Source organism: Pan troglodytes, chromosome 17 (genome assembly GCF_028858775.2).
Source record: "Pan troglodytes isolate AG18354 chromosome 17, NHGRI_mPanTro3-v2.0_pri, whole genome shotgun sequence".
Taxonomy (NCBI): Eukaryota; Metazoa; Chordata; class Mammalia; order Primates; family Hominidae; genus Pan; species Pan troglodytes.
The window spans coordinates 8,972,715-8,990,854 of NC_072415.2; the positions used below are offsets into that span (position 1 = coordinate 8,972,715).

At 40.8% G+C, this 18,140-nt stretch overlaps 1 long non-coding RNA gene across 1 annotated transcript in view; it reads right to left on the bottom strand.

Annotated features, from left to right (window-relative positions):
- Positions 1 to 4,328: 4,328 nt before the first annotated feature.
- The window catches only part of LOC134808665 (uncharacterized), a 164,090-nt gene continuing 150,278 nt past the window's right edge, over positions 4,329 to 18,140 (bottom strand). The window contains exon 3 of the long non-coding RNA XR_010152092.1: positions 4,329 to 4,507. This is a non-coding gene — a long non-coding RNA (uncharacterized LOC134808665). The remainder of the gene's footprint in view (positions 4,508 to 18,140) is intronic.

The window sequence follows — 18,140 nt, forward strand, 5'->3', positions numbered from 1 at the left end:
TTAAACTTCATATGGAATGAAAAAAGAGCCTGCATTGCCAAGTCAATCCTAAGCCAAAAGAACAAAGCTGGAGGAACCACGCTGCCTGACTTCAAACTATACTACAAGGCTACAGTGACCAAAACAGCATGGTACTTGTACCAAAAGAGAGATAGAGGCCAATGGAACAGAACAGAGCCCTCAGAAATAATGCCACGTGTCTACAACTATCTGATCTTTGACAAACCTGACAAAAACAAGAACTAGGGAAAGGATTCCCTATTTAATAAATGGTTCTGGGAAAACTGGCTAGCCATATGTAGAAAGCTGAAACTGGATCCCTTCCTTACACTTTATACAAAAATTAATTCAAGATGGATTAAAGACTTACATGTTAGGCCTAAAATCATAAAAAACCCTAGAAAAAAACTAGGCAATACCATTCGGGACATAGGCATGGGCAGGGACTTCATGTCTAAAACACCAAAAGCAATGGCAACAAAAGACAAAATTGATAAATGGGATCTAATTAAACTAAAGAGCTTGTGCACAGCAAAAGAAAGCACCATCAGAGTGAACGGGCAACCTACAGAATGGGAGAAAAGTTTTGCAATCTACTCATCTGACAAAGGGCAAATATCCAGAATCTACAATAAACTCCAACAAATTTACAAGAAAAAAGCAACCCCATCAAAAAGTGGGCAAAGGATATGAACAGACACTTCTCAAAAGAAGACATTTATGCAGCCAAAAAACACATGAAAAACTGCTCACCATCACTGGCCATCAGAGAAATGCAAACCAAAACCACAATGAGATACCATCTCACACCAGTTAGAATGGCGATCATTAAAAAGTCAGGAAACAACAGGTGCTGGAGAGGATGTGGAGAAATAGGAACACTTTTACACTGTTGATGGGACTGTAAACTAGTTCAAACATTGTGGAAGTCGGTGTGGCGATTCCTCAGGGATCTAGAACTATAAATACCATTTGACCCAGCCATTCCATTACTGGGTATATACCCAAAGGATTATAAATCATGCTGCTCTAAAGACACATGCACACGTATGTTTATTGTGCCACTATTCACAGTAGCAAAGACTTGGAACCAACCCAAATGTCCAACAATGATAGACTGGACTAAGAAAATGTGGCACATATACACCATGGAATACTATGCAGCCATAAAAAACGATGAGTTCATGTCCTTTGTAGGGACATGGATGAAGCTGGAAACCATCATTCTCAGCAAACTATCACAAGGACAAAAAACCAAACAGCACATGTTCTCACTCATAGGTGGGAATTGAACAATGAGAACACATGGACACAGGAAGGGGAACATCACACACTGGGGACTGTTGTGGGGTGGGGAGAGGGGGGAGGGATAGCATTAGAAGATATACCTAATGTTAAATGACGAGTTAATGGGTGCAGCACAACAGCATGGCACATGTATATGTATGTAACAAACCTGCACGTTCTGCACATGTACCCTAAAACTTAAAGTATAATAATAATAATTTAAAAAAAGAAATGAAAACATATGTCCACACACACACAAACAAGAAAAAAATAAGGATCTCAAAGAGGTCAATATGTATATAATCTATTCTTAAATAAAATTTTTCTCCAATTGTTTATTGAAATATCACAGAGGCTCTGACTTTGTTTATACCCTTAAAAAGTATGTATATTTATGTGTAGCTTTTGTAAAGTGAAAGCTCAGAATGTCTACTCTGTTCTGGTACCACTTTAGTTTAATTGTTGGAAAATATTTAATAAAAATGAATTACTCAACAAGTGGAAAATTTGAACTTTGCATACTAAATTTTTACTTCATATTATCAACTCTTGAAAAATAAGTGTGTATATTAGAAATGACACTCATTTGACTATACCATAATATATTTCAGACTTTTTATCTTCAGCTACAGAATTTCTCCATCCTTTGAATTATGTTAGCGGGCTTTAGTTGGCCAGTATTGGTGATTCGCCTCCACTAATTCACAACTCTATTATCTTACCCCCAGGGATGCATTTCCATAGTTCTGCCTTGTTATGAGTGTCATTTTTTTCTTCTGTTTTGTTGACTGCCATTCAAATAGTTTTGGCTTTATCAGAGACTCTCACTTTATTGTTTGTCACCCCCTCATTTTTTTAGCTTCTCATAATTTACTGTATTATATCTGCCTGGGCTTTTGGTTCCTTTACAGATTTGTTTCACTTTATTTTTAGCTTATGATACTTCTAAAGTCTGTACCCTTTTAATTTTCACTTGCTTCATCATCACATTCTTGTGTTTTGTTTTCATTTCAAAATACCAGAAAGTAGGATGACTCAGCATCTTGGTGAGTGGAATAGTTTAGTTATAATAGAAAAAAAAACCCATACTTTTTGTGAGCTATCTGTTTCTAAGTAAAAATTATATATATAAATTCTTGAAAAAAAATCTTAAACTTCTAAGGGATTGAATGACATTTTAAAATCATTCTATACAACAATGGGTGCAAAATTTGTATTCCTCTACTCAAGAGAAATAATGAACATTTGTTATTAGTTTACTAACATCTAAATGTTAATGTATTCAATTATATATTATTAAAACACGATGAAGCTTAAGAGGTGGAAAAGTATAAAACAAACAAGTGTATAATTTACCTTTATTAGTATGAAACATCTTTTTCTGTCCTGAAAATAAAGATTAACCAGTGGTGTGCTGGGGCGGGAGGGGGTGTGTTGGAGGGAGAAAAGCCATGATTTGCCAATTTCAGCACGAAACTGAAAATGGTTATTAATCTTTACTAGCTCCAGATATCTTTTAACATATATTGAAATCTATGATCCTTAGAAAGAAAACATATATACAGATTTTGACAAAACTTTGCAGTTCCACTCATGGATCCTTGTATAAGAATCCCTTTTATATGTGTGTTTGCAATTTAAAGAGTTCAGACTTTATGATTCACAGGTGACAATTAATGATTTAAAATCAACACTTAGGCTTTTATAATTTGGGAGTCAGGTGTTTAACTTCTGTAGTAGTAACTGCTTCTTCTCTGAGAAACTTAGGAGCTAAGACCAGGGAAATATCCCTTGGTGTGCAACACACCTCTTCTTTCTGAACATATCGTATAAGAAGTTAACTTTGTCTCTAAGTTTATAGGACTTTTGAATTTGCAGTTACTAGCTATTTTCTTTTGGAACTGTAGGACTTGGAGAACTTTCCCTCTACCCTGTGAAGGTATGATAACTGAGTCTATGAAATAAATGGATAACAGGCATGTCAAAAGAAGAAAAGGTATAGACATTTATTACACGCATGGGGGAATCACAGGAAAGAAAAGTGGAATCAAAAACAAAACAAAAAACAAACAAACAAAACACCAGCAAGAAAAAACCCCAGTGAGATTTGGGAGCTTATAGGGAAGGCAGGAAGAAGAATGTAGGAAACTTAGGGGGGAGCATATGACTTTTGGGAAAGATGACCAGACCCTTAGGACAATAGATGATAGTTTGTGGCAGTCTGTCTTGGTGTGGTATGGACCCTTAGTCTTGTCTCCTGTGATATGAGGAGTCAATTTTCCCTGGCTGATGAAACTCCTAGGAAGGAGATGAATGTCTTTGTGCTGACAAGACAGTATCTTGAAGCTTTGTTTTCCAATTCAGTTCTAAATCTGCAGTATATAAAAATCTCCTCATCATGCTTTGGATGTTATGGTAGATAAATGGTATCTTTACAAAAATACATTCATTCTGGTATTGAAAGTTCCTTTTGGAGGATCTCTCTTGAGGAACGTAAAGGGAGTGCAGCGAAAGCATGTCCCGCATGTGTTGTTTTTCAAATATTTTCAGTTCGATGTAATCAGTACACCAAAGCAATCCATTTAGGACTGGCATTTCCTGAACACCTTCAGAACTCTTTTTATCCCATGTTATTTCTATGAGATCACGTGATTTAAGAACAACTTTTACTTGCCACTTACATATATATTGAAAAGGCAAACTTTCCTTTCATAGTTTGCTAATTTTGGCAAAGTACTTTAACAAAAGTTAAATTGAGTAAGTGAAATTTTCTGTTCTATTGTTTTGAAAACAATTCTAGAAACTGTCCTTGTAAGAACAGCAAAAAGAGAAAAAGATAATTCTCAACTGCTGCTTCAACCATTCTTTGTTTAACAATGTATCTAATTAAAAGGCAAAACTCTCTATTTCAGGTTTATATATATCAATGGCTTGATTAGAAAGTAAATTATTTACCCCATATAATCTGGTGTCAAAACACTTATAATAAAATTACTTTGATTTTATTGCTTATAAGTTTGTGAATTTAAATCTCAACTTACAGTGATGAATTTATTTGCTTTGTGCTGACAAGACAGTATGTTGAAGTTTTGTTTTCCAACTCAGTTCTAAATCTTCAGTGTATCAAAATCTCCTCATTATGCTTTGGATGTTATGGTACATAAATGGTATCTTCACAAAGATGCATTCATTCTGGTACTGAAAGTGCATACTTAAAGTTCTGCATGAACAGTTTTATTGAAAAAATATGTAGACAAGCCATTAATTATACACAGTGACTTGGAACAAATTCTTACAAGAAGCATAGCATGTCTTCCATTAAATGTATACATTTTCTAAAAAGTTACTGAAAGTCTTCCTGAGGTTAAACAATAAATTTTTTAAATTTAACCACTGTGCTCCCTCAAAGGTAATTTTTTCTTTATTACACTCACTTAGGGGATACAGTCAGATCTCAGCCTACCTTAAACCACTAGGCAGTATTTTTAATGCACTTTTCTGTGTGTTAAAAAGCTAGTTGTCAAGAATAAGTTGCTCAGTTATCTTCCTCAATTACTTTTTATTTTGTTTTGTAATTATTATCCTATTTTGGCTTTCCTTTAGAATTGTGAAATATCTTGAATCAGAAATTGCAGAGAATATATAAATGAGTAAGAATGCACTCTTCAATCAAACTAGATCTCGAAAGTGTTTTGTTGTAGTTTATACCTTGAATTCGAAGGCCATTCTATACAAGGCACTTGAAAAATTTTCAAGCTCTTATATTTCATAATAATACAGAATTTATTGTTGTTTTATTTGCAAGGAGATAGACCAGACAAAATATCACTTTATTTTTTACAGTGTTGACTTTGATATTCTAAACTTGTCAGTTTGTACAGATTAATGTAGACTCCGTACATGTAAAATTCACTATGATTTTTTTTTCTGGTATGAGAGTCCAAACAAATAGTAACTACATACCCAAACAGGTAAAGTAGAAATATACAATAGCTTGACAAAAAAAAAAAAAGAAGAAGAAAAAAGAAACCCCTATACATTCCTTAACATTCTTAAACCCTGAGGACCATATTGGATTCAAAAGAAACATTTCTGGTGGCAGGGAAATCGCTAAAAAGCTAAAGTATATAATAAGTAAATTCCTCATTGCTATAAAATATATGACCAGCATGACATTTCAATACATGTTCAACTTTTCTGAAAAAAGTTCTAGGATAATAGGATTTCAACTTTTGATTCTACAGATATCATTCTCGTGATTGGTATGGGAGAATCATCCTCTTCATGTATTAGTGGATTCAAATGAAAAAAAAATCAGGCAGCTAGTTCCTTTCCAAGAAGCCTTAGAGATTGTCGTACATAAAAATATGAGCCATATTTCTGATTCAAATTGTAGAGAATTCTCTTTATTCCCTCTTCTGCATAAAATTATGCACTGGCACGCTGCTCTCCAGACAAGTAAAACTTCTTACCTGCTATCATTTGAGATACCCAAGACTCACAACATATTATCTCCTAGCTGAAAGTCCCAACAAACTTCTCAGGACAAAAACAACAAAAACTTAAATACACAGAGATAGAGTATAAAACAGTGGTTACCAGGGGCTGGGGGTGATAAGAGAAAATGGAGATACAGAATTCAAAGGATGCAAAGTTGTAGATATGTAGAATTAACACGTTGAGGGATATAATGTACAACATGAGGACTGTAGGTATTAATATTTATTGTATTTGGCATTTAACTAAAAGGGTAGTTTGTAGGTACCCTTTCCTCACACACATATCCAAAAGAAACGTAACTGAGATTTTCAAAGGGAATGCTTCCAGGTTTTGCCCATTAAGTATGATATTGGCTGTGGGTTTGTCATAAATAGCTCTTATTATTTTGAGATACGTCCCATCAATATCTAATTTATTGAGAGTTTTTAGCATGAAAGTTGTTGAATATTGTCAAAGGCCTTTTCTGCATCTATTGAGATAATCATATATTTTTTGTCGTTGGTTCTGTTTATATGATGGATTATATTTATTGATTTGTGTATGTTGAGCCAGCCTTGCATCCCAGGGATGCAGCAGATTTGATCATGGTGGATAAGCTTTTTGATTTGCTGCTGGATTCGGTTTGATAGTATTTTATTGAGGAATTCTGCACTCCACTTCACTCCACTCCACTACATTCCATTCCATTCCATTCCACTCCATTCCATTCCATTCCATTCCATTCCACTCCATTCCACTCCATTCCATTCCATTCCATTCCACTCCATTCCATTCCACTCCATTCCATTCCATTCCATTCCATTCCATTCCATTCCATTCCATTCCATTCCATTTCTTTCCAATCCATTCCATTCCATTTTATTTCGTCAGGATCTCACTCCATCACCCAGGCTGGAGTGCAGTGGCACAATCTCAGCCCACATTTCATTTGACCGTTTCCTTCCATTCCACTCCATTCCATTCCATTCAATTCCATTCCATTCCATTTCGTTAAATTCAATTCCATTTCATTCTATTCCAAACCACTCTACTCCACTCTACTCCACTGCATTCCTTTCCATTACATTACATTCCATTTCTCTTCATTCCACTCCAATCCACTCCTCTCCAAACCACTACACTCCATTCCATTCCATTCATTTTCATTCCATTCCATTCCATTCCACTCTAATCCCTTCAATTCCTTTCCTTAGACAGGATCTCACTCTGTCACCCAGGACGGAGTGCAGTGGCACAATCTCAGCTCACATTTCATTTCACCATTATATCCCATTACATTCCATTCTATTCCATTCCATTCCATTCCACTCCACTCGTCTCAACTCCAATCCACTCCACTCCACTCCATTCCACTCCATTCCATTCCAGTCCACTCCATTCCACTCCATTCCATTCCACTCCATTCCATTCCACTCCATTCCACTCCACTCCACTCCACTCCACTCCACTCCATTCCACTCCACTCCACTGCATTCCACTGCATTCCATTCCATTCCAATCCATTCCATTCTACTCCATTACAATCAATTCCACTACATTCCGTTCCACTCCAGTCCACTCCACTCCACTCCATTCCACTACTCTACACTCCAATACACACCACTCCATTCCATTCCATTCCAATCCATTCCATTCCATTCCAATCCATTCCATTCTATTCCAATACACTCCACTCCATTCCATTCCACTCCATTCAATTCCATTTCACTCCACTCCACTCCATTCCACACCACTCCACTCCACTCCACTCCATTCCACACCACTCCACTCCACTCCATTCCATCCCTCTCCACTCCAATACACTCCACTCTACTCCATTCCACTCCACTGCGCTCCACTCCAATCCATTCCAACCCAGGCCATTCCATTCTATTCCACTCTATTCCATTCCACTCCATTCCTCTCGACTCCATTGCATTCCACTCCACGCCACTCCAATCCACTCTACTCCATTCCATTGCATTCCGCTCCACTCCACTCCACTCCATTCCATTTGATTCCATTCCACTCCATTCCATTCCATTCCATTCCACTCCATTCCATTACATTCCATTCCACTCCATTCCATACCATTACTTTTCACCCCATGCCACTCCATTCCACTCCACTCCATTCAACTCCACGACATTCCATTCCATTCCATTACTGTCCACTCCATTCCACACTACTCCATTCCATTCCACTACACTCAATTACACTCCATTCCACTCGATTCAGTTCCAATCCACACCACACCACTCCATTCCATTCCATTCCATTCCACTCCCCTCCATTACACTCTATTCCACTCCATTCCATTCCATTCCACTCCATTCAATTCCACTGCAATCCATTCCACTCCTTCCCACTCCAATATATTCCATTCCACTCCACTCCACTCCATTCCATTCCACTACACTCCACTCAATTCCACTCCATTACACACCACTGCATTCCATTCCACTCCATTCAATTCCATTCCATTCCATTCCATTCCACACCATTCCATTCCATTCCACTCCACTCCATTCCACTCCATTCCACTCCATTCCCCTCCATTCCATTCCACTCCACTCCCTTTCACTCCATTCCATTCCACTCCACTGCACTCCATTTCACTACAATCCATTCCACCCAATTCCATTCCATTCCTTTACGTTCCACTGCATTCCATTGCACTCCACTACATTCTATTCCACTACCCTTTTTACCAATCCATTCCACTCCTTTCATTCCACTCCACTCCACTGCCGTCCATTCCATTCCATTCTATTCCATGCCATTGCTTTCCATTCCATTCCACGCCACTTCATTCCACTCCATTGTATTCCATGGCATTCCATTTCATTCCACTCCATTCCATTCCATTCCATTCAATTCTATTCCAATCCACTAGACAAAATTCCATTACATTCCCTTCCATTCCGCTCCATTCCGTTCCACTCCACTTCATTCCATTCCACTCCACTCCAAATTATTCCATTCCATTCTATTCCACTCCATTCCATTCCACTCCAGTCAACTCCACTCCACTCAACTCCATTCCACTCCTCGCCACTCCAACACACACCACTCCATTCCATTCCATTTCAATCCATTCCATTCCACTCTATTCCAATACACTCCACTCCATTCCATTCCACTCCATTCAATTCCATTTCACTCCACTCCACTCCACTCCATTCCACACCACTCCACTCCACTCCACTCCAATCCACTCCATTCCACTCCATTCCACTCCTCTCCACTCCAATCTATTTCAACCCAGGCCATTCCATGCCATTCCACTCTATTCCATTCCACTCCATTCCTCTCAACTCCTTTCCATTCCACTCCATGCCACTCCAATGCACTCTACTCCACTCCATTGCATTCCGCTCCACTCCACTCCACTCCAATCCACTCCACTCCATTCCATTCGATTCCATTCGATTCCATTCCATTCCATTCCACTGCATTCCATTCCATTCCATACCATTAAACTTTACCCCATGCCACTCCATTCCACTCCACTCCATTCAACTCCACGACATTCCATTCCATTCCATTCCATTCCTGTCCATTCCATTCCACACTACTCCATTCCATTCCACTCCACTCAATTACACTCCATTCCACTCGATTCAGTTCCACTCCACACCACACCATTCCACTCCTGTCCACTCCATTCCATTCCATTCCACTCCATTCCATTCCACTCCATTACACTCCATTCCACTGCATTCCATTCCATTCCATTCCACTCCACTCCATTCCACTCCTTTCCACTGCATTATATTATATTCCACTCCACTCCACTCCATTCCACTCCATTCCACTCCATTGCACTCCATTCCATTCCATTCCACTCCATTGCACTCCATTCCATTCCATTCCACTCCATTCCATTCCACTCCACTCCATTCCACTCCTTTCTACTCAATTATGTTATATTCCTCTCCACTCCTCTCCACTCCACTCCATTGCTTTCCACTACTCTCCACTCAATTCCACTATTACACACCACTGCATTCCATTCCATTCCACTCCATTCCCTTCCATTCCATTTGATTCCACTCCATTCCATTCCATTCCACTCCAATCCATTCCATTCGACTCCACTCCATTCCACTCCTTTCTACTCAATTATGTTATATTCCACTCCACTCCTCTCCACTCCACTCCATTGCTTTCCACTACTCTCCACTCAATTCCACTATTACACACCACTGCATTCCATTCCATTCCACTCCATTCCCTTCCATTCCATGTGATTCCACTCCATTCCATTCCATTCCACTCCAATCCTTTCCACTTTATTGCGTTCCATACCACTCCATTACACTCCTCTCCACTCCATTCCACTCCATTACAGTCCTCTCTACTCCATTCCACTTCACTCCAATCCACTCCAATCCACTCCACTCCATGACACTCCATTCCACTCCACTCCACTCAACTCCACTCCAATCCACTCCTTTACACTCCTCTCCACTCCATTCCACTCCACTCCACTCCAAACCACTCCAATCCCCTCCATTCCACTCCACTCCATTCCACTCCACTCAATTTCATTACACTCCACTCCATTCAACTCTACTCCGTTCTGTTCCATTCCATTCCATTCCATTCAATTCCATTTCAATCCATTCAAATCCATTCCATTCCATTCCATTCCTTTCTAGTCCATTCCAGCCCACTCTAATAAATCCCATTCCCCTCCACTCCATTCCACTCCACTCAATTTCATTACACTCCACTCCATTCAACTCTACTCCGTTCCGTTCCATTCCATTCCATTCCATTCCATTTCAATCCATTCAAATCCATTCCATTCCATTCCATTCCTTTCTAGTCCATTCCAGCCCACTCTAATAAATTCCATTCCCCTCCACTCCTTTCCACTCTATTCCACTCCCTTCTATTTAACCCCACTCCACAACACTCCACTACTCTCCACTCCACTACACTCCACTCCATTCCATTAAATTCCATTCCTTTCTAGTCCATTCCAGCCCACACTAATCCATTCCATTCCCCTCCACTCCATTCCACTCTGTTCCACTCCATTCTATTTAACCCCACTCCACAACACTCCACTACTCTCCACTCCACTCCACTCCACTCCATTCCATTCAATTCCATTCAACTCCATTTCATTTCATTCCACTCCATTCAACTCCACTCCATTCCACTCCAGGACATTACATTCCACTCAACTCTATTCCATTTCGCTCCACTCCATTCCACTCCATTAAACTCCATTCAATTCCAGTCGTCTCCACTCTACTGCATTCCACTCCACTCCATTCAATTCTACTCCATTCCACACCACTCCATTCCTTTCTATTCCTTTCCTTTCCATTCCACTGCATTCCTTTCCATTCCATTCCACTCCACTCCAATCCATTCTGCTCCAATAACTCCACTCCATTCAGCTACACTCCATTCGACTCCACTCCATTCCACTCCTGTCCACTCCATTCCTCCCACTCCACTCCATTCCACTCATATCTACTCCATTCCATTTTACTCCACTCCACTCCATTCAACTCCACTCTACTACTTTCCATTCCACTCCATTCCACTCCACTTCTTTCTACTGCACTCCATTCCACTCCACTCCATTCCACTCCACTAAAACCCATTCCACTCCAATCCACTCCATTCCACTCCACTCCATTACATTCAACTCCACTCCACTCCTTTCAACCCCAATCCACTCCATTCCATTCCACTCCACTCCACTCCATTCCACTGCACTCCACTCCATACCACTACACTCCATTCCACTCTGCTTCATTCCACTCCAGTCAATTCCAATCCAATCCATTCCTTTGCGTCTACCTCCACTCCACTCCATTCCAATACACACCATTCTACTCCATGCCCCTCCACTCCATTCGATCCCAATCCATTCCATTCCATCTCACTGCATTCCATTCCATTCCAATCCACTCAACTCCACTCCACCCCATTCCACTCCATTTCACTCCTGTCAATTCCATTGCATTCCAATCAACTCCATTACATTCCAAACCACTACACTCCATTCCACTCGATGCCACTCCATTCAATTCCATTCCACTGCATTCCATTCCACTCCACTCCATTCCACTCCCTTCCATTCCATTCCATTCCATTCCACTGCATTCTATTCCACTCAACTCCATTCCAATCCATTCAACTCCATTCCATTCCAATCCATTCCACTCCACTCCACTCCATTCCCCTCCACTCCACTCCTTTCCATTTGATTCCAATCCATTCCAATCCACTCCATTCCAATCCATTCCATTCCACTGCAGTCCACTCCACTCAACTCCATTCCACTCCTCTCCACTCCACTACACACCACTCTATTCCATTCCATTCCAATCCATTCCATTCCACTCTATTCCAATCCAATCCACTCCATTCCATTCCACTACATTCTATTCCATTTCACTCCACTCCACTCCATTCCACAGCAGCCCACTCCACTCCACTCCTTTCCACTCCACTCCACTCCATTCTATTCCCCTCCACTCTATTCCACTCCATTCCACTCCACTCCACTCCACTCCATTCTATTCCCCTCCACTCTATTCCACTCCATTCCACTCCACTTCACTCCACTCCATTCCATTCCATCTCAGGCCATTCCATTCCACTCTATTCCATTCCACACCATGCCTCTCCAATCTACTCCAGTCCACTCCATTGCATTCCATTCTACTCCAATCCACTCCAGTCCACTCCAATCCATTCCATTCCATTCCTTTCCATTCCACTCCACTCCATAACAATCCATTCCATTCCACTCCATTCCATTCCATTACACTCCACTCCATTCCACTCCACTTCATTCAACTCCACAACATTCCATTACATTCCTGTTCATTCCATTCCACTCTAACCCATTTAATTCCACTCCACTCAATTCCACTCCATTCCATTCCATTCCACTGATTTCCATTCCATTCCACTGCTTTCCATTCCATTCCACTCCACTTCACTCCACTCCATTCCACTACATTCCATTCCACTCCGGTCCACTCCACTCCCCTCGACCATATTCCACTCATCTCCACTCCACTGCACTCCACTCTATTCCATTCCATTCCAATCCATTCCATTCCACACCATTCCAATCCACCCCACTCTATTCCATTGCACTCCATTAAATTCCATTGCACTCTACTCCACTCCTTTCAATTCCACACCATTCCACTGCACTCCACTCCATTCCACTCCACTCCATTCCACTCCACTTAACTCCTTTCCATTCCACTCCACTCCATTCCTCTCCACTCAATTTCATTCTACTCTATTCCATTCCAATCCATTCCACTCCAATCCATTACACTCCACTCCACTCCATTCCACTGCCCTCCATTCCACTCCACTCCATTCCATTCCGTCCCACTGCTTTCTATTACACTCCACTACATTCTATTCCACTCCTCTACTTTCTACTCCTTTCCACTCCATTTCATTCCTCTCCATTCTAATCCACTCCACTGCCCTACACTCCATTCCATTCCATTCCCTGCCATTTCTTTCCATTCCATTCCACTCCAGTCCATTGAACTCCATTCCATTCCATTCCATGGCATTCCATTCCATTCCATTCCATTCCCTGGCATTCCATTCCATTCCTTCCACTCCACTTCAGTCTATTCTATTCCATTCTATTCCACTCCAATCCATTCCACTCCACTCCACTGGACTCCACTCCATTCCACTCCTCTCCACTCCATTACTCTCCACTCCATTACTCTCACTCCACTCCATTCCACTCCAATCTACTCCATTCCAGTCCACTCCATTCCTTTTCACTCCACTATATTAAACTCCACTCTACTTCTTTCCATTCCACTCCACTCCACTCCATTCCAGTCCACTTACTTCTCCTGCACTCCTCTACACTACACTCCATTCCACTCCTCTCGACTCCATTACACTCCACTGAAATCCATTCCACTCCAATCCACTGCATTCCACTCCACTCCATTTCATTGCATTCCACTCCACTCCTTTCAACTCCACACCAGTCAATTCCATTCCACTCCACTCCACTCCATTCCACTGCACTCCACTACATTCCACTACACTCCATTCCACTGTGCTCCACTCCACTCCAGTCAATTCGAATCCACTCCATTCCTTTCCGTCCCACTCCATTCCACTCCAGTCCACTACAAACCATTCTACTCCATGCCACTCCACTCCATTCCATTCCAATCCATTCCATTCCATCCCACTGCATTCCATTCCATTCCAATCCAATCAACTCCACTCCACGCCATTCCACTGCATTCCAGTCCAATCAATTCCATTGTATTCCAATACACTCCATTACATTCCACACCACTACACTCCATTCCACTCCATGCCACTCAATTCAATTCTATTCAACAGCATTCCATTCCACTCCATTCCATTTCACTCCACTCCACTCCATTCCATTCTACTCCACTCCATCCCATTCCATTCCACTCCATTCCATTCCGTTCAGTTCCATTCCATTCCAATCCACTGCATTCCATTCCGCTCCACTCCATTCAACTCCACAACATTCCATTCCATTCCTGTCCGTTCCATTCCACTCTAACCCATTCCATTCCACTCCACCCAATTCCACTCCATTCCACTCCACTCCATTCCACACCACTCCACACCATTCCACTCCAGTCCACTCCATTCCATTCCATTCTATTCCACTCCATTCAATTCCATTCCACTCCACTTCACTCCATTCCATTCCACTCCATTGCACCCCATTCCATTCCATTCTTCTCCACTCCATTCCACTCCCTTCCACTACCTTATATTATATTCCACTACACTCCACACCATTCCACTCCATTCAACTCGATTGCACTCCATTCCATTCCATTCCACTCCATTCCATTCCACTGCACTCCATTCCATTCCTTTCTCCTCTATTACATTATATCCCACTCCACTCCACTCCTCTCCTCTCCATTCCATTCCACTACACTCCACTCAATTCCACTGTTTCACACCACTGCATTCCATTCTATTCTACTCCATTCCATCCCATTCCACTACACTCCAATCCATTTCACTCCATTTCCTTCCATTCCATTTGATTCCACTCCATTCCATTCCGTTCCACTCAATTCCATTCCGTTCCACTCCATTCCTTTCCACTCTATTCCGCTCGACTCCACTCCATTACACTCCTCTCCACTCTATTCCACTCCACTCCAATCCACTCCAATCCACTCCACTCCATGGCACTCCATTCCACTCCAATCCACTCAACTCCTCTCCACTCCATTACACTCCTCTCCACTCCATTCCAATGTAGTCCACTCCAAACCTCTCCAAACCAATCCATTCTTCTCCACTCCATTTCATTCAACTCCACATCACTCCATTCCATTCCATTCCAATCCATTCCACTCAGGTTGATTCCATTCCATTCCATTCCATTCCATCCCATTCCATTCCATTCCATCCCATCCCATTCCATTCCACTCCATTCCACTCGGGTTAATTCAATTCCATTGCATTCCATTCCATTCCATTTCAGTTGATTCAATTCTGTTCTATTCCATTCCATTCCATTCCATTTAAATTCCATTCAATTCCATTCCACTCTGGTTGATTCCATTCCATTCCATTGCATTCCAGTAGATTAAATTCCATCCTTTTCCATTCCATTCCATTCCATTCCATTCCATTCCACTCGGGTTGACTCAATTCCATTCTATTCCTTTCCATTCCAATCCATTCCATTCCATTCCATTCGGGTTGATTCATTTCCATTCTATTGGGTTTCACTCCATTCCATTCCATTCCATTCCATTCCATTCATTTCCACTCGGGTTGATTCAATTCCATTCTATTGCATTTCACTCCATTCCATTCCATTCCATTCCACTCGAGTGGATTCCATTCCATTCTATTACATTCCATTCAATTCCATTCCATTTTGCAAGAGTGGATTCCATAACATTCTAATGCATTCCTTTCAATTCCATTCCATTCCATTCCATTCCATTCCCTTCTATTCCATTCCATTACACTCCAGTTAATTCAATTACATTCTACTGCATTTCACTCCCATTCCATTCCATTCCATTCCCTTCCATTCCATTACACTCGGGTTGATTCAATTCCATTGTGTTCCATTCCATTCCATTCCATTCCATTCCATTCCGGTTAATTCCATTCCATTCCATTCCATTCCACTAGGGTTGATTCCATTCCATTTAATTACATTCGATTGCATTCCATTCCATTCCATTCCATTTCATTCCATTCCGTTCCATTCCATTCCATTCCATTCCATTCCAATTGGTACAATTTCATTCTATTCCATTGCATTCCAACCATTTCATTCCATTCCATTCCACTTGGGTTTATTCAATTCCATTCTATTACATTCCGTTCCATACCATTCCGTTCCACTCAGGTTGATTCAATTCCATTCCATTCCATTCCATTCCAATCCATTCCTTTCCATTACATTACATTCGATTCCATTCCATTCCATTCCAGTTGTTTCAATTCCATTGCATTCCATTCCATTCCATTCCATTCCATTCCACTCCACTCGGGTTGATTCAATTCCATTCTACTCCATTCAATTCCATTCCATTCCAGTCAGGTTGATTCAATTCCATTCTATTCCATTCCATTCCATTCCATTCCATTCATTACCATTCCATTCCATTCCATCCCATTCTATTCCACTCCGTTTGATTCAATTACTTTCCATTCCATTCCATTTCATTCCATTCCATTCTTATTGATTAAATTCCATTCCATTCCATTGCATTCCATTCCATTCCATTCCAGTTGTTTCCATTACATTCCTTTCCATTGCATTCCATTCCATTCCATTCCATGCCAGTTGATTCTATTCCGTTCTATTCCATTCCATTCCATTCCATTCCATGCCATGCCATTCCATTTCATCCCATTCCATTCCATTCCAGTTGACTCAATTCCATTCTTTTCCACTCCTTTCCATGCCATTCCATTCCAATCAATTCCACTCCATTCCATTCCATTCTACTCGAGTTTATTCGATTCCATTCCATTCCATTCCAATCCATTCCATTCCATTCCATTCCACTTCATTCAATTCCATTCTATTCCATTCCATTCAATTCCATTCCAGTTCATTCATTTCCATTCTACTCCATTCCATTCCATTCGGGTTGATTCAATTACATTCTGTTCCATTCCATTCCATTCCATTCTATTCCATTCCATTCCATTCCACTTGGGTTTATTCCATTCCATTCCCTTCCATTCCATTCCATTCCATACCATTGCAGTCCATTCCACTCCACTCGGGTTGACTCCTTTCCATTCCATTCCATTCCGTTCTATTCCATTCCTTTCCATTCCATTCCACTCGGGTTGATTCCATTCCATTCCATTCCATTCTATTCCTTTCCATTCCATTCCATTCCATTCCATTTCACTCGGGTGGCTTCAATACCTTTTTATTCCATTCCATTCCATTTCATTCCATTCCATTCCATTCCGCTCGGGTTGATTCAATTCCATTCCATTCCATTCCAGTCCATTCCGTTCCATTCCAGTTGATTCAATTCCATTTTATTCCATTCCATTGTATTCTATTCCATTCCATTCCATTCCATTCCACTCCACTCCAATCCATTCCATTCCATTTCATTCCCGTCCACTCCATTCCATTGGACTCAGACTGATTCAATTCCATCCCATTCCATTACATTCTTTCCATTCCATTCCATACCACTCCGCTCATATTGATTCAATTCCATTCTATTCCATTCCATACCGTCCCATTCCATTCCATTCAATTGGTTCAATTTCATTCTATTCCATTCCATTCCATTTCATTTCATTCCATTTCATTCCATGCCATTGCACTCGGGTTTATTCAATTGCATTCTATTCCATTCCATTCCATTCTTTTCCATTCCATTCCATTTCATTCCATTCCATTGAATTCCATCCCATTCCATTCCATTCCATTCCATTCCATTCCATTCCATTTCATTCCATTTCATTCCATTTCATTGCATGCCATCCCATTCCATTTCATTCCATTCCATTGCATTCCATTCCATTCCATTCCATTCCATTGCATTCCATTCCATTCCATTCCATTCCATTCCATTCCATTCCATTCCATTGCATTCCATTCCATTCCATTCCATTCCATTCCATTCCATTCCATTCCATTCCATTGCATTCCAAACATTCTCCTCGGGTTGATTCCATTCCATTCCATTCCATTCTATTCCATTCCTTTCCATTGCACTTCGGTTGATTGAATTCTATTGCATTCCTTTCCATTCCATTCCAATCCATGCCATTCCATTCCATTCCATTCCATTCCACTGCGGTTGATTCAATTCCATTCTATTCCATTCCATTCC